The 18,700-nt window shown below is 38.3% G+C and overlaps 1 long non-coding RNA gene across 4 annotated transcripts; it reads left to right on the top strand.

Annotated features, from left to right (window-relative positions):
- Positions 1-8,581: 8,581 nt before the first annotated feature.
- LOC102554929 (uncharacterized) lies at positions 8,582-18,303 on the top strand. Of its 4 annotated transcripts, none has more exons than XR_005500747.2 (5): positions 8,582-10,303; positions 10,763-10,845; positions 13,112-13,255; positions 17,713-17,816; positions 18,073-18,303. It is a non-coding gene; the product is annotated as an uncharacterized LOC102554929 (long non-coding RNA). The 4 variants fall into 4 exon arrangements; XR_010064144.1 differs by having other exon boundaries at positions 8,582-10,381; XR_590959.4 differs by having other exon boundaries at positions 8,582-10,637.
- The last annotated feature ends 397 nt before the right edge of the window (positions 18,304-18,700 follow it).

Below are 18,700 nucleotides of genomic sequence, written 5' to 3'. Positions count from 1 at the left end.
GGCCCACAGTTGGGGAATGGGATCACCCACTCATCCCAAATTTTTAACCTAGAATTGCTCCTGTCTAAAGGAAATATGGAGACAAAGTGTGGAGCAGAGACTGAAGGAAAGGCCATCCAGAGACTGCCCCATCCAGGGATTCATCCCATACACCGATACCAAAGCCAGACAATATTGCTAATGCCAGGAAATGCTTACTGAAAGGAGCCTGATATAGCTCTTCTGAGAGGCTCTGCCAGAGCCTGACAAATACAGAGGTAAATGCTGGCAGCCAACCTGAAGAAATATAGTTTCATGGATGTGAAAAACAAAGCTATAAAAACAAGGCTTTGAGAAATCCATCTGGTAGTCAGGATGCCTAGGACAAACTTGTGACCTTTCTGAGAGATACATCTTACGTCATGATGCCCAGTGATATGAAATAAGTTTTGGTGATCAAGATTCTGACTAAGCTAATTAAGACAAAACAAGAAAACAACAACAACAACAACAACAACAACAACAACAACAACAACAACAACAAACTGTTCTCCAGAAGACCCCTACCCCTCCCTGTGGTAAATTCCAAGAACAACTGCAAGATGTCATCCTGATCCTGCCTGACCACCCAGTTCACCCTCCCCCACCCCCCCAAGGGACATGCCAATTTAGCCCTTTCCCAGTGATTCTCCAAGGCCAGGTGAAGGGCTGGATGAAGAAAGTGACTAATTGAGCCAAGAACAGCCCCTTAAGCAAGCCAGCCAATACCTGTTCAGATCCTTTGTCCTGTGTACCACCGATGAGAAAAGGCCAGCTAACTCTGTTGCTGAAGTCTGCTCTCTGTAATGAATAATAAATGTTGTGTGCTTTTTGGGTTTGGGGTTGCCTCTCCCTGCATGGATGAGCAACCCCACATACATGGAATAAAAACCTTATACCCTCACGCTATTGCAGCAGTCACTTTGTCAATCTGTGCTCTGTGGGTTGTGCTCCTGAGGTAAGGCCACTATGGGGTATTACAACAAACCATTGAACTGAACACTGGGTCCCTAGTGGAGGAGTTAGAAAAAGGAATTAAGGAGCTAAAGGGGCTTGCAACCCCAAAGGAAGAACAACAATATCAGTCAACCAGATCCCCCAGAGCTCCCAGAGACTAAACCACCATCCAAAGACTACACATGGAGGGACCCATAGCTCCAACTGCATATGTAGCAGGGGATGGTCTTGTCAGACATCAATGGGAGGAGAGGCCCTTGGTCTGAGGAAGGTTCAATGCCCCAGTATAGGGGAATGCAGGGTAGGTAGGCAGGAATGGGTGGGTGGTTGGGGAAGCAGCCTCATAGAAACAAGGGGAGGGGAGACAGGATAGGGGGTTTCTGGAGGGGAAACCAGGAAGGGGGATAACATTTAAAATGTAAATAAATAAAGTATCCAATAAAAAGAATTTTATATCTTTCATATATTTAATTTATTTTTAGATTTTTTAACATAAAATAATGCATGAATTCAAAGATAATGCAAAAGAACTATTTTTTAGTTTGTTAAGATGACAATGTGTGGCTGTTGACCAATTAATTGATATCAAACGGAGTTATGAATAAAACTTGCTTGGCTCTCACTTCGGCTTTATTAGTCTGCTACCATTGCATAATACTTAAGGTATTCTGAAGATTGTGACAACTTGACATTTACAATATGGTGCAATCTATCATGTTAGTGAGATTATCATTCGCCAAAGAATGGGTGACAATTAGAAAATAATGATCTACCATAAGGGTTTCTCTCATGGGGAGGTTATCTGTCTGTTACTCAGTGAGTCACAACTGTATCGAATTACACAATCTTTCAAAACTTATTGAGCACTCTTTATTGTATTGTGTGCATAGATGCATATGTATGTTCTTATGTGTGTGTCTCTGTGTGTATGTGGGCATGTGTACATGTACATATGTGTGTCTATGTGAAGGTCTCTGAGTATATGTGTATGTGCATGTCGTGTGTGTGTGTGTGTGTGTGTGTGTGTGTGTGTGTGTGTGTGTTGATGAGAGCTTCCTGCAATTTTAAGACTTTGCTGCTTTTTTTCCTTGCGTTCTCTACTGTGTGATTGTGAAGCTGGGTTCAGACCATTCTATTTCTTCACTGATGATCATCTCCTTCTTTGGCACTGCTAATACAGAGGGATACCATAAGGCTAGAGAAATGAACAGATTTTCCTTCCATTCTCCTTGTCTGCCTCACATGGCCTTACTGTATATTTCCTTTTGTGTGGACTCTGCCTGGCAGCAGCAATGCTAAGTAACCTTTTCCTCCATTTGCTCTCTCTGCTTCTAGCCATCAACCATCAACAGGCATCAGGTCATTGTCTACAGCTTCAAATTCCTCACCTTCCCCTTAAGTTTCCGGTTGTTAATATTCTTTTCCTTATGATCCTTACCAGTTTTGATAGAATTTTATAAATACTATCTTCTGACTAGTAACCCAGCATTTCACTTTGGGCATTTAGTCTTAGGTAATAGTTCCTTATTTTAATTTTTTTTGAATAGTTGATATCTAGATGCTATTGAAAACCTTCTTTTAACTCATATTTTCTTTCAGTTTCAAACAGATAATGGTGATGAGCTTAACCAGTAGGTCCTAAATCCATGTAAGTTCCAAAATTTGACAATTCTTAGAAACATAGAGAAATGATATACAGTAAGTGATGGATAGATATATTAGCAAAAGAGAGCAAAATGGGCAGGAAGACGTGATGCAGTCATTGAGTCCACTTGCTTATTTTTATTGTTAAGTGGATAGAAATGAAAATCATTATTTATAGGGAAATTAATGAAAAAAAAGCAAAATTTTATGTGCTACAAATGGGGGAGTAATCTTGGCATATGGTCCGTAGGAACTGAGCACAGATTTTGATCAGCTGAATGCAATGGGAAGCAGATGAGTGAAAAATAAAATATCATTTCAGAAATACTTTCATGAAAATGCAAGTAATATGGTTGCAGAATATTTTTAAAGAAACCAAGTGTGCCAACAGAATCATCCTTGCTAGGCCGGATGCATAAATGTATAATGTAGAGTGAATTTCTTAGAAGACTCAGGTAAGTAATGCTTGAAGGTCTATGAGTAATGGCATTTTCATCTCGGGGCCCATTGTAGCACATTACTTAGATGATGATTCAATTCCCACCTATGGCAACTCACTTCTGCACTATCTTCTATCTACCTCCCCCCAAAGAAAAGATTATAAGTATATTATTAGTAGGTAGATGGAACAGTTGTCAAAACAAAAATATCTGGTTTGTTTCCCTCTGACAGCTCCAACTATTGTAAGAGAGAGACAGTGTTAAATTTAATTATTTTCTTAAAAATTTTTCCATCTTTATTAAATTGTGTATTTCTTATTTACAATTCAAATCTTACTCCATTTCCCCATTTCCATGCCAACATCCCCCTAACCCCTCCCCCTCTCCTTCTATACTGGTGTTTTCCTCCCCATCCTCCCCCTATTACCACTCTCCCACCAAGAATCCCGTTCATTGTGAGTCCACCCTTGGCAGGACCAAGGGCTTCCCATTCCACTGGTGCCTTTACTAGGCTATTCATTGCTACCTATGCAATTGGAGCCCAGGGTCAGTCCATGTATAGTCTTTGGGTAGTGGTTTAGTCCCTGGAAGCTCTGGTTGGTTGGAATTGTTGTTCATATGGGGTCTGGAGCCCCTTCAAGGTCTTTCAGTCCTTTCTCTGATTCCTTCAATGGGGGTCCCATTCTGTGTTCAGTGGTTTGCTGCTAGCATTCACCTATGTATTTGCTGTATTCTGGCTGTGTCTCTCAGGAAAGATGTACATCGGTTTCTGTCAGTCTGCACTTCTTTGCTTCTTCAATCTTATCTTGTTTGGTAGCTGTATATGTATGGGCCACATGTGGGGCAGGCTCTGAATGGGTGTTCCTTCTGCCTCTGTTTTAATCTTTGTCTCCCTATTCCCTCCCAAGGATATTCTTGTTCCCCTTTTAAAGGAGTGAAGCATCTGCATTTCGTTAATCCTTTTTGATTTTCATGTGCTCTATTCATCTAGGATAATTCGAGGTTTTGGGCTAATATCCATTTATCAATAATTGCATACCATGTGTGTTTTTCTGAGATTGGGTGACCTTGCTTTAGGATGATATTTTCCAGTTCCATCGATTTGCCTATGAATTTCATAAAGTCATTGTTTTGATAGCTGAGTAGTATTCCATTGTGTAGATGTACCACATTTTTTTTCCATTCCTCTGCTGTAGGGCATCTGGGTTCTTTCCAGCTTCTGGCTATTATAAATAAGGCTGCTATGAACACAGTGGAGCATGTGTCTTTGTTATATGTTGGGGCATCTTTTGGGTATATGCCCAAGAGAGGTATAGCTGGGTCCTCAGGTGGTGCAATGTCCAATTTTCTGAGGAACCTTGAGACTGATAGCCAGAATGGTTGTACCGGTCTGCAATCCTGCCAACAATGGAGAAGTGTTCCTCTTTCTTCACTGTCACACCAGCATTTGCTGTCACCTGAGTTTTTGATCTTAGCCATTCTCACTGGTGTGAGGTGAAACCTCAGGGTTGTTTTGATTTACATTTCTCTTATGTCTAAAGATGTTGAACATTTCTTTAGGTGCTTCTCAGCCATTTGACATTCCTCATCTGTGAATTTTTGTTTACCTCTGAACTTGATTTTTTAAATAGTGTTATTTGTCTCCCTGGAGTCTAACTTCATGGGTTCTTTGTATATTTTGGATATAAGCTCTCTATCAGTTGTAGGATTGGTAAAGATCTTTTCCCAATCTGTTGGTTGCCGTTTTGTCATAACAAGTGCATCCTTTGCCTTACAGAAGCTTTGCAGTTTTATGAGATCCCATTTGTCGATTCTTGATCTTAGAGCATAAGCCATTGGTGTTTTGTTCAGGAAATTTTCTCCAGTGCCCTTGTGTTCGAGATGCTTCCCCACTTTTTCTTCTATTAGGTTGAGTGTATCTGGTTTGATGTGGAGGTCCCTGATCCACTTGGACTTAAGCTTTGTACAGGGTGATAAGAATGGATTGACCTGCATTCTTCTACATGCAGATCTCCAGTTGAACCAGCACCATTTGCTGAAAATGCTATCTTTTTTCCATTGGATGGTTTTGGCTCCTTTGTCAAAAATCAAGTGCCCATAGGTGTGTGGGTTCAATTCTGGGTCTTCAATTCTATTCCACTGGTTTACCTGTCTCTCCCTCTACCAATACCATGCAGTTTTTATCACTATTGCTCTGTAATACTGCTTGAGTTCAGGAATAGTGATTCCTCCAGAAGTCCTTTTATTGTTGAGGATAGTTTTAGCTATTCTGGATTTTTTGTTATTTCAGATGAATTTGCAAATTGTTCTGTCTAACTCTCTGAAGAATTGAATTGGAATTTTGATGGGGGTTGCATTGAATCTGTAGATCGCTTTTGGTAAAATGGCCATTTTTACTATGTTAATCTTGCCAGTCCATGTGCCTGGGAGATCTTTCCATCTTCTGAGAACTTCTTCAATTTCTTTCTTCAGAGGCTTGAAGTTCTTATCATACAGATCTTTCACTTGCTTGGTTAAAGTCACACCAAGGTATTTTATATTATTTGGGACTATTATGAAGGATGTCGTTTCCCTAATTTCTTTCTCGGCTTGTTTCTCTTTTGTGTACAGGGAGGCTACTGATTTATTTGAGTTAATTTTATACCCAGCCACTTTCCTGAAGTTGTTTATCAGCTTTAGTAGTTCTCTGGTGGAACTTTTGGGATCACTTAAGTATATGATCATATCATCTGCAAATAGTGATAATTAGACTTCTTCCTTTCCAATCTGTATCCCTTTGATCTCCTTTTGTTTTCTGATTACTCTGGCTAGTACTTAGAGAACAATATTGAATAAGTAAGGAGAGGATGGGCAGCCTTGTCTAATCCTTGATTTTAGTGGGATTACTTCAAGTTTCTCTACATTTAGTTTAATGTTAGCTACTGGTTTGCTATACATGGCTTTCTCTATGTTTAGGTATGTTCCTTGAGTTCCTGTTCTTTCCAGGACTTTTATCATGAAGGGGTGTTGAATTTTGTTAAATGCTTTCTCAGCATCTAATGAAATGATCATGTGGTTTTGTTCTTTCAGTTTGTTTATGTAGTGGATTACATTGATTGTTTTCCGTATTTTAAACCATCCCTGCACATCTGTGATGAAGCCGACTTGATCATGAGGGATGATTGTTTTGATGTGTTCTTGGATTCAGTTTGCAAGAGTTTTATTGAGTATTTTTGTGTCGATATTCATCAGAGAAATTGGTCTGAAGTTCTCTTTTTTGGGGGGTCTTTTTGAGGTTTAGGTATAAGAGTAATTGTGGCTTCATAGAAGCAATTCTGTATTGCTCCATCTGATTCAATTTTGTGGAATAGTTTGGATAGTATTGGTTTTATGAAGGTCTGATAGAATTCTGCACTGAACCCATCTGGACCTGGGCTTTTTTGGTTGGGAGACTTTTAATGACTGCTTCTATTTCTTTAGGAGTTATGGAGTTGTTTAAATGGTTTATCTGTTCCTGATTTAACTTTGGTACCTGGTATCTGTCTAGGAAATTGTCCATTTCCTCCAGATTTTCAAGTTTTGTTGAATATAGGCTTTTATAGTAGGATCTGATGGTTTTTTGAATTTCCTCTGATTTTGTTGTTATGTCGCCTTTTCATTTCTGATTCTGTTAATTTGGACACATTATATGTGTTCTCTGGTTAGTCTGGCTAAGTGTTTATCTATCTTGTCGATTTTCTCAAAGAACCAGCTTTTGGTTCTGTTGATTCTTTGTATAGTTCTTTTTGTTTCTATTTGGTTGATTTCAGCTCTGAATTTGACTTTTTTTTCTGTTTTCTACTCCTCCTGGGTGTATTTGCTTCCTTTTGTTCTAGAGCTTTTAGGTGTGCTGTCAAGCTGCTGATATATGCCCTCTCTTTCTTTTTTCAGGCACTCAGAGCTGTGAGTTTTACTCTTAGCACAGCTTTCATTGTGTCCCATAAGTTTGGGTATGTTGTACCTTCATTTTCATTAAATTCTAAGAAGTCTTTAATTTCTTTCTTTCTTTCTTCCTTGACCAGGTTATCATTGAGTAACGCATTGTTCAACTTCCTTGTATATGTGGGCATTCTTTCCTTATTGTTATTGAAGACCAGCTTTAGCCTGTGGTGGTCTGATAGGACGCATGGGATTATTTCTATCTTTCTGTATCTGTTGAGCCCTGTTTTGTGCCTGATTGAATGGTCAATTTTGGAGAAAGTACCATGAGGTGGTGAGAAGAATGTATATCCTTTTGTTTTAGAATAGAATGTTCTATTAATATCTGTTAAATCCATATGGTTCATAGCTACCATTAGTCTGTCAATGTCTCTGTTCAATTTCTGTTTCCATGATCTGTCCATTGATGAGAGTGGGGAGCTGAAATCTCCTATTATTGTGTGAGGTGCAGTGTGTGCTTTGACCTTTAGTAAGGTTTCTTTTATGTATGTAAGTGCCCTTGTATTTAGAACATAGATATTTAGGATTGAGAGTTCATCTTGGTAGATTTTTCCTTTGATGAGTATGAAGTGTCCTTCCTTATCTTTTTTGATGACTTTTGGTTGAAAATCAGTTTTATTTGATATTAGAATTGGTACTCCAGCTTGCTTCTTCAGACCATTTGCTTGGAAAGTTTTTTCCAGCCTTTGACTCTGAGGTGTGTTTGCTTAGGTAGCAAAAGGCTAGGTCCTCTTTATGTATCCTGTTTGTTAATCTATGTCTTTTTATTGGGGAACTGAGTCCACTGATGTTGAGAGATATTAAGGGATAGTGATTGTTGCTTCCTGTTATCTTCGCATCTGGAGGTGAGATTATGTTTGTGTTCTTGTCTTCTCTTTGTTTTGTTGCAAAACAATTAGTTTCTTGCTTTTTCTAGGGTGTAGCTTGTCTCCTTGTGTTGGGATTTACCATTTACTATCCTTTGTAGGGTTGGATTTGTAGAAAGATATTGTGTAAATTTGGTTTTGCCATGGAATATATTGGTTTCATCATTGTTAATTGAGAGTTTTGCAGAATACAGTAACCTGGGCTGGCATATATGTTCTCTTAGGGTCTGTGTGACATCTGTCCAGGATCTTCTGGCTTTCATAGTCTCTGGCAAGAAGTCTGGTGTGATTCTGATAGGTCTGCCTTTATATGTTACTTGACTTTTTCCCTTACTGTTTGTAATATTCTTTCTTTGTTTTGTGCATTTGATATTTTGACTATTATTTGACGGGAGGAGCTTCTTTTCTGGTCCAATTTATTTGGAGTTCTGTAGGCTTCTTGTATGTTTATGGGCGTCTCTTTCTTTAGGTTAGGGAAGTTTTTTCTATGATTTTATTGAAGATATTTACTGGTCCTTTGAGTTGCGTGTCTTCACTCTCTTCTATACCTATTATCCTTAGGTTTGATCTTCTCATTGTGTCCTGGATTTCCTGTATATTTTGGACCAGTATCTTTTTCCATTTTACATTATCTTTGAAAGTTCTGTTGATGATTTCTATGGAATCTTCTGCTCCTGAGATTCTCTCTTCTATCTCTTGTATTCTGTTGGTGATCCTTGTATCTACAGCTCCTTGTCTCTTCCTTTGGTTTTCTATATCCAGGGTTGTTTCCCTTTGTGCTTTCTTTATTGTTTCTATTTCCATTTTCAATTCCTTCACCTGTTTGATTGTGCTTTCCCATAATTCTTTCAGGGATTTTTGTGTTTCCTCTCTAAAGTCTTCTACCTGTTTACTTGTTTTTTCCTGCATTTCTCTAAGGGACATGTTTATGTCTTTCTTAAAGTCCTCCATCACCATGATCAAATGTGATTTTAAATCTAGATCTTGCCTATATGGTGTGTTTGGATATTCAGTGTTTGCTTTGGTGGGAGAATTGGGCTCTGAGGATGCCATGTACGCTTGGCTTCTGTTGCTTGGGTTTCTGTGCTTGCCTCTCACCATCAGGTTGTCTCCGTTGTTATCTTTTTCTCCTATTTCTAGGAATTGCTTGACCGTCCTATAGGCCTGTGTGTTAGGAGTGCTGTAGACCTCTTTTCTTGTTTTCTTTCAGCCAGTTATGGGAACAGAGTGTTCTGCTTTCAGGCGTGTAATCGTTCCTGTCTACTGGCTTTCAGCTCTTCCTGTGGGCGAGTGTCCTGAGTTCATTTTGCAAGTTACTTGGAGTAGAAAAGTTGGTCTTACCTCTGGTCTCATGCCTGAAGTCACTCCTTGGGGCTGGGTTTCAGCTCTCCATATGGGTAGCAACCAGAATGGCCTGCCCCTACTTTTGGTTCCCTATGCGCAGGGGGCCCTGATGGCCCTAAGTGTTTTCCTCTAGAGTCAGAAATGTGGGCAGAGAGTAGTCTCCTCTGGTTTCCTAGGCATGTCTGCCCCTCTGAAGATCTATCTCTCCCTCCCTCGGGATTTGGGTGCAGGGAGCTATTTGGCCCGGGGCCCTTCAGATCCAGGCGCAATCTGGACTGCAGGGCTCCTGCAGCTTGAGTGCCCCTATCTTCCTGTGCCCAGAGGCCCTATACAATTTCCTCTTGGTGCAAGGATTAGGTAAAGGTGGGCAGAAGTGGAAGTCTCTCCTGCCCTGCAGTCTCAGGATTGCCCACAGGTCTTGGGGTTGAGTTCTCTCTCCCACAGGGTTTGGGAGTAGGGAGCTGTTGGCCAGGATCAGCGAGGTTCGGGTGCCAGCTAGGAACTGGAAGTGTCTGGTCCCAGAGGAATTTTGCCTTTGTGTGTCCTGAGTCCACCAGGCAGGTCACTTGGAGCAGTAAAGTTGGTCTTACCTCTGGTCTTGGGCTTTAAGTCGCTCCTTGGGGCTTGGTTTCAGGTCTCAGTGAGGGCAGCAATGAGAAGGGCCTGTCCCTACTTCTGGGTCCCTGTGGGCAGGGGACCCTGATGGCCCTAGGTATTTTCCTTTAGAGTCAGAAATGTGGGCAGAGAGTAGTCTCCTCTGGTTTCCCAGGCATGTCTCATTAAATTTAATTCTAATAATATTGGCCCAGTTTGAAAGACAGTTAATAATGGTGATAGGGTTGCATTCAAGGATGTTCAAGCAATCTGTATATAGTTGTTATTATCTACCTTCAAAGGTTGCCCTTGTTTCTTGAGACCAACAGATCTAAGAATGATACATTTTAGTGGTACATCTCACTATAGAAACTCCATCTTTCAGACTGTTGAGCATTCATGGGAGGAAAAAGGAACTAATGTGGAAAATCACGTTCTGCCCACAAGTTAGTGAAGATAATCATGGACTTATCCTACACCGTAGTAAGCTGAATACTTTGAAGACACTGCTGACTGACTTTGTCCTGTCTGATAGTCAAGATCTCTATAGATAGGCTGAGTGTAAGATCTCATTCTGCCTACTGGTTATTTAAGATCACTGACAATTGGGCTGAGTGCAAACAGAGCTCCATAGAACACTCCTAGGTTTGCATAGGTCAGAGGTACTCCTTGGCAGTATGTCCTTTCTCTCTCAACTTCTGTGCGTGTGGAAACAAAGGACCACTGAAGAATAGGCAGTGCTAGATGGAACAAGAAATTCGCATTTATAACTGCAAAGGAAACCCACCACCTTGTCAGTTGACACAGACAGAATGATGTGGGTTTTATTACACTAAAGACTTCCTGAACTCAATTTCTCATACCTTCTCAACTAATAGGGAAACTGGTTGAACACACCAGTTCTACCTTACTAAATGTACTGCCATTTTATTCATTTCTCAGAAGCCAACAATCTAGGTCACAAAATAAGATGTTGACTACAGAATTCAAAGAGGTATTCTCTGGCTACTTGTTACTATTAAAAGGTAAGTTGTTCAGTTTATAAAATATATTTTTGTACTGTATAGATTTCAAGGTTTTAAATGCACACGTGACTTAAAACTATATGTTATCACTGTGTTAACATAATAGATATTTTTTCATTATTCTCAGAAAGTTGTATTAAACAAGGGACTTGAAGACATCAACCCAATAATTCTCTTAAACCATTTCTTCCTCTCATTTTCACCACTAAAAATAGAGTGTAATAAAAAAAACCAGTGCCCTTTAGCTTATTCTTATTTTAGTAGCCATACTGTGAGAAGGATGGGAGATTAATTGTTACCCATGTGAAGCATAGTCAAAACATTATAGCTAGCAATTATTGTATGGAATGGCAGGCAGAGTATTCTCAAACTCCCAAGGAAAAGGCATGAGAATGTTTTGCATATACTTACCTCATAAAACAGTACTGCTATCACATGTTGGGTAAAAAGGGTTTATATTTCTGGTTATACGATACAAATTCAGACTGAGAAGGATCAAAAGAATGAGCAGAAGAGACAATTAAACCTGTGTTATTGAATGTCAGCATTCACCATCACAGATTTTAGAACATAACAGCAATGGATTTGATCACAGATACACTATACTCAAAATCCTCTTGACTTTAGCTAAAAAAGACTTATCAGTTATGTGGGTGTGGTGATTTCCCCCATCCATTATTACATGTCTAAACACTCTCAAATATCCATGTTGAGCTGCACTTAAGTAGAGCATGTTTCTAAGAAAGAGAAAATTGTTTCAACAGTGACATTACGGATGGTTCGCATTTTTCTCACTCATCTTTGTTTCTGCCATCACCTCCCTCTCACTTCCCTTCCCCCACTACTTCGGCTCACTCTAACTCTATGAAAAATTTCATTCAAATTACGGCTTTCATTTTAACACAAGAGACAATATGGATGGAAACAGTGATTTTTAGTTGTTTGTGTCATCCTTATCACAGACTGAGGGATGGTAAGTCTTCTCCACATTTTTTATGGCTGCAAATAAAACCCATTTCACTTGTCCTCCGTTGTCATGGTTACAAGCTCTCCTCTTTCAACAGGTCAATAAAAGCTTTCGGTTTAGACAAGGTCCTGTGTAATTCATCTCAGCATTGCACAGGGAGACAAAAAAATAAAAATAAAATGGGTTCTTCTCTCTTACAGAAATCATCTTAAATCCTTGGATGAACAATCAAGTTTGATTCTCATTACGTGTGATTCTTATTCATAGTTTCTTGTGGCATACCAAGGCAATTTGGCTACCTCAGTAGTTCTGTTCTTGATAAATATTGTAAGCTGGCTATTTGCTAATCTTACTCTATGTACTTGTTTTCAATAAATTCATTAAAGCCGGTATATCATCAAGCTGAGGTAACGAGTACCATGAATCCTGATAGTAAAAGTCAATGGAAGCATCAAGGGAGTTACTGGTCAATAGTTCTCCTGTATACCACCTATAGGTATGCTGTGGCTTCTGTTTTACTCACTATGAGACATAATAGAAACTGAATTAATTCCATCGATAATGAGTCAGTTGGAAATCTGTTTCTTTGGAGACAAAGGCTTTAAATTTAATTTATTAGAGAGAAGGGAGTTCTTGCTGTGAAACACAGGAGGGAGACAACCAATTGTATGGGAGAACGAAAGTCTGAAGAGATTAAACACTATACAAACACATGCATACATTCACATAGATTTTGTTTGCCAGAGGGCATTCTTTTATACAGGATATAGACAAAATATTTAAAAGAAAGTGACAACAGGGACAGAAAAGTGCTATGGCAACTTGCACAGTCTGCATCATGTAAAAGCACTCTGAGTGATGGTTTTAAAATTTTAGTGGTTAAGAGCACTGACTGCTCTTCCAAGGGTCCTGAGTTCAAATCCCAGTAACCACATGTTGGTTCACAACCATCTGTAATGAGATCTGATGACCACTTCTAGTGCGCCTGAAGAAAGCTATATAAATATATTAATTTATAGTATTAAATATTACAGTCACATGACCAAGGAGGTAGCACATTTTCCATATTGATAGCAAAATACTTAATGCTGAGAAAAATGCAAAAGAAAGAGGCTTATGTCACTATACTTCGCATATGTCTAGAAGTCCACTGCCAGGGGCCAGTTTTAATTTTTTCTTTAATAACAACCCAGTCTTCTAAAACCTACCTCATTCTATTCAATCAGAAGCTATTATTAGCCTGTTTCAAGGGCAGTTACTTCACAGGGCTCTTAGTCAGCTTCCCTCTACTCATCTCAGGACCAAGTCTATGGAATCATCATAGAACAACTTCATATATTTAAGTCACTACCACAACACACCTGCACATTCCTATGGAATTTTGGGATCATTCCTATCCTCCTGGAATACCAGCTCCTTTCTCCAGTTTGGAACCTTTGTAAGGTAAGATGAAATAAGGCACAATCATATTATTAAGTTTTTATTGATGTGAAAATAATGGTATTTGTTTGGTAAAAAGCATCATTCACAGTAGCGTCCCCCCCACCCCACCCCCATGGACATACTCTGAGGAAATTGTTAATTATTATAGTCTGCAGTTAGGAGTTTTTCAGATTTTAATAATTTGAATAAAAAATAGAGCCTTCTGGCATGACCACAGTACTAACCGATAAGCAGCCTGTTTCCTTCAATTAATTTATCATTCTGGATTAGTTTGTAACCTTCAAATGCTTTTCAGTCCCTGGGCACTGGGCTTTTTTAAATTACCAGACAGAATCCCCCTTCCCTGGCAGGAATATAGGAAGAGAGTGTCAACCTCCAAGTCACCCATGTTAATATTTTTCTCTGGTTCTAAGAGGACACCTTAGACATCAAGACCCTAACACACTATCATAAAGACATGAGTCCGGCGAGAGAAACAAAAACAAACTTTAAGTTTAGGCCTTGGTTGTAGCCTGTAAATTATTTAGAATTATGTGTTTAGAGAGACAGTTTCCACTGAGAACCTGGAAGGCCAGGGATAATATTCAGAGTTTATGGTACAAGGTCAACCAGTTCTTCCAGTACGCCTGCGCAGACCTACATTTGCGTGCACAACACAGTACCGCATAAGTGACACCCACTCTGTCTGCGGATCTGGATTCATATTTTTAAATAGAAATTTTAGGTTTTATCTAAATTTTGTCGAATGGATCACACCAGTGCTAGATCTCGAATTCAACCTTAAAAGTATAAAACTGGCTAGTGCTCTGTCCTCGCCACTGTCCATGGCTGCTGCTTACTCTTTCTTGTACATTACGCAATGGTAAGTCCTCACTTAACCACGACTTCAGATTACTGATGGATGATAGCCCACTGTTTCACAGAATATCTTTGCTCAAATTTTGCCTCTATGACTCAGAGCACAGATAACTTTGAATAAACAGTCTCTTTGGTCTTTAGTTGCTTTGTTTGAAAATTGTGAGAGTTACACGGTAATATTTTCAATAGCCGTCATAGGAAGTTTAATTTAGAAGGATAACAATATTTTCACTTTTAGTTTGCATTAGCTTTTTTATACAAAGATTCAAGGTGCAACGAGAGGTAACTGGCCATACGTTTTATTGATGATTTCAGCATTATTTTACTTATGATGCTAGGTAAGTATATTAATCATGCAAATGTACATATGTATATGCTGGTATGAAAATATGAATACATGGATGTATACTTGTGTTGTATGTTATATAAATTTCATAAGTAATACTTAAAGAAGTTAAATTTATCTATTTTCTTTTTATGTGTAAACATAGATTTTCTACACCAAGAATTCTGTTGCTAAGTATGTTTAAAATAGAAGAATTCCCTATAAAATTATCACTAAATACAATTTATTGAAATTTTTTAATCCATCACAACCTTTTGAAAGATACATCTTCCATCATTGTTCCTTCCTTACAATGCTTTTCTTTATAACTCAATAGTACTTAAAATTGCTGACACTTCGGGACATCCTTTTGGACCCCATAATTGAGACCCAATAATAAGCTTGTTTATAAAACAGCAGACATACAGTATTACTCTATTTATGCAAATTAGACTTAAATTTGAATTCCCAGAATGTACATTTTAGGATATCATATTTTCTCTGTGGACATGAATTAAATGTTAATTTGTTCTACTAAAACATATTTTAAGTGGCACAATATCTGATTTAGAACACATGAAGCTAAGTTAATAATTTTAAATCCATAAATTTCCATCAGAGAAATCTTCCACCCAGTATGAGCTACTTTGGTGCCACTATGACCAAAATACATGGCGGAGCAGAAGGATTCATTTTGGCTCATATTCAAGATTTAAGGACAGAGTGACTCAAGATTTAAGTACAGTGGTGGGAGCATGTGACAGAGACTGCTCAGAGGGAAATGAACAAAAAAGCTCAGACAATAGAGAGAACCATACACGAACATTACTTTCAAAGCCTTTGCCCTTCAGTGAACAATTTTCATCAGCCTGACCCCACCTCTGAAGTACTCCATTTTCCTAATAGCGAGCCTCCACAGACGAGCCTCTTGGGCAGTTTTCACATTCACAAATCTGTATTAGACATCCCTGTCAGTGCTTTTTTGTGACTGTTAAGGAATCTCTGGTTTTGCAGACTCCGGCTACTCCATATTCAAACACAAATGCCACTGTAACTGAGATGTGGCAGAGACACATGCAGTCTATTTAGAGTTGAAATGTGTACAGACTGTGCCTCCACACATTTGGTCCTTTTTATTAGCTCAGAGTATGTTTGGGTTTCCTTTTCTTATTTAAGCCATAGGAGACAGACAGACTTGAATCCCAGTTTTCCTCCTTCCTTCCTTCCTTCCTTCCTTCCTTCCTTCCTTCCTTCCTTCCTTCCTTCCTTCCTTCCTTTTCTTTGTTTACTTTCTTTTTCTTGTTTTTCTAGCCACAGTTTCTCTGTGTATTCCTGGAACTCACTCTGAAGACCAGGCTGCCCCTCCCTCCTGAGCTGGGATTAAAACTGTGTTCACTACCCAAATCTCAGTTTCTTAAACGTTCCACCTCCTAGACAATTCTTCCTTATATCTTCATAGAAATTCAGTATCCTACTGTGTGCTGGCCTCTCACATTGAAAATAGATGACCCTCAGCTGGCTTAAAGTTTCCAAACTTCTGCAATCCATGATGTTTTCCATTTCTTACCTACTGTCACATTTCTACATGTTAGTTGTTATCACTTAATATTTGTTTCATATTCACATCCCCATCAGCCTAGCAGCATCTAAGTTTCTGACAGAAGAAACATCGGTGCATGCTGACTTTCAATAGACACAGTTAATACTCAGGACTGATTAACTATCCTTAAGATGTTCAACTTAGTTCACATCCTTCCTTCTTCTCAAATATCTACTCAGTACAGCATAGTTTCAGAGGAAAAAACAAATTATTTTTCATAGCCAAAAAACCACGGTCCTCTAAGTATCACATGGTTGAATCTTGTTCTTTGGAGAATACAATGTTGAATGTAAATGACATATGCATGTGTGGAGATGGTACAGCAGGTTAAGATATGACACCAAGCTTGACAAATTGTTTGATCTCTGATATGTCTAAAGTGGAAGGAGAGATCTGATTCTTCTAGTTTATCCTCTACCTACCATCTGCACACCGTGACAAATAGGTTCCCACAAACATGCTTATCTACAGTCAGTCACATCTGTACTAAATAAATAAATGTAATAAATATTACAAATGGCATAAGCTTACTCTAAGTTGGATATTTTCTAATTGGTGGCATAATTGTTACAAGACATTTCCTGGGTATTTTTTGTTACTACATTGAAACTGTTGGTATTTTACCTCTGGGGTACTGAGTGCTACAGGGATAGAAGACAACGTTTAATGTCAGAGTGGCTTGGATCAGTCCTGTAATCTAGCGCTGGTTATGAGATCTTAGCTATAAGTCTTACCTTTCCTAAGCTTCACATGGATAAGGTTTGTTGTAATAGCATATAAGACATAGGAATCACTTTCATGAGAATGTAAAGTTAGCTCTTGATACCAGAAAACCATCTCTAGTATTTGTCAGATCAATGTTCATAATATATGAAATTATTTTATATATGTGAACAAATGATATCCACTAAGCTTGCATGTAGCAAATGATTAACTCTACACATTGAAATCAGGTCTCAGTTAATAACGGCATAATCAAAAAATTGTGATTTAAATATATTATTTCCATAAAATTCACTGATCAATCAATCAAACCCAATTGACATTATAAATTTCCCCGTATATTTCTTAAATAGAAACCTGTTCTCTCCCTCTGTGCTCTCAATTCCAGTTATTGATCTTCATGTCTCTCTTGTAACACATTGATTAATGTCTTGGCTTTTGTTTTTTAATATGTGATGGAAGTCTATTCACACATCCTTGTTTCTAAAATGTTTCTTGTTTAATGATATTTAAAAGTATTATATTGGCTTATAATTTAATTAACTAATAAATTAAAAATATCATATATTACTGTATTAAAGTATCTAAATTAATCATAAATATTAACTTAGCCAAGGTAATTTTATATGTTAGAGATATATTATAGTTTGATTTTCTTTGTAGGTGTTAATTCTTGTAGTAGTTGTGTCAAACTATTTATCTATGTGTCTATATATGTAAATTATATATACATATATGTATATATATTGTGTGTATGTTTCTGCAGGCATGTTTGCATGTATGTATGTATGTATGTATGTATGTATGTATGTATATTGTTGAGTCCTGCTAAGTACATAATTTATGGTGCTCACATGAATTTGGGTTAAGAATATTTGGGATTGAATAACCTATCAAGGGCTTTTCCCTGTAGAATACTGTTAATTCTTTTTTTTACCATTATTCATCTAGGGGGAAACTGCCATTGTTCATCTAGAGATATGAAACTGCATAGAGATATCTAGAGCAGCAGCACATTTACAGGAGATGTTGCACATGTTGGGGTAAACTCTCTGGTAATGCAGCTGATTTGAGTTATCTTTGGTTCTTGTAAGTAAGCCATACCTATATACCCGTTAGTAACTCTCATTAAAACCACTCATTGGTTTACCACATTGAACATTACAATCAACACTTTGATCAGTTGTAAGAGCCTGATGATCATGAGTGCGTGCGTGTGTGTGTGTGTGTGTGTGTGTGTGTGTGTGTGTGTATGTATGATATCTTCCAGATAATGTCATAAAACATTTTTAAATATGCTTAATGTTATAGACCTGGGTTTCCTGAACATTCCTTGGTCAAAGAAGCTTCATTTTGGGATGGAGAGATGGCTCAGCGGTTAAGAGCACCCGACTACTCTTCCAGAGGTCCTGAGTTCAATTCCCAGCAACCACATGGTGGCTCATAACCATCTGTAAAGAGATCCGATGCCCTCTTCTGGTGTGTCTGAGGACAGCTACAGTATACTTATATATAATAAATGAATAAATCTTTTTAAAAAAAGAAGCTTCATTTTGTGGTGGGCAGGTATCATGAATGACGTGTGTTTTTTTCATTTGTAATGATGTGTGGCAGATTTACTTTCTTTTATTGGGTTAAAGAGCTAATTTAAAATTTTTATTTTATTATCTGTTCTTTGAGAATTTCATCTACAGACATGATATATTTTCGTCATATCCACCCTTCTCACAACCCTCATCATGACTCTCCTCAGACAGGCTACTTTCTCTGCATACCTCCAAACACTATTTCATTTCTTCTCCTTCTTCCTTCTCTTTCTTTTTCCTTCTTCTCTTATTTCTTCCTCCTCCTCCAACTTCCTCCTCTTCCTCCTCTTTCTTCTTCATCATCCTTGTCCTCCTCTTCTCCCCTTCCTTCTTTTTCCTCATTATCCTTGTTT

The sequence above is a fragment of the Rattus norvegicus genome, chromosome 2 (assembly GCF_036323735.1).
Source record: "Rattus norvegicus strain BN/NHsdMcwi chromosome 2, GRCr8, whole genome shotgun sequence".
Lineage (NCBI taxonomy): Eukaryota > Metazoa > Chordata > Mammalia > Rodentia > Muridae > Rattus > Rattus norvegicus.
The sequence above is the reverse complement of the archived record's forward strand: the minus strand, read 5'-3'. Positions and strand labels throughout refer to the sequence as shown.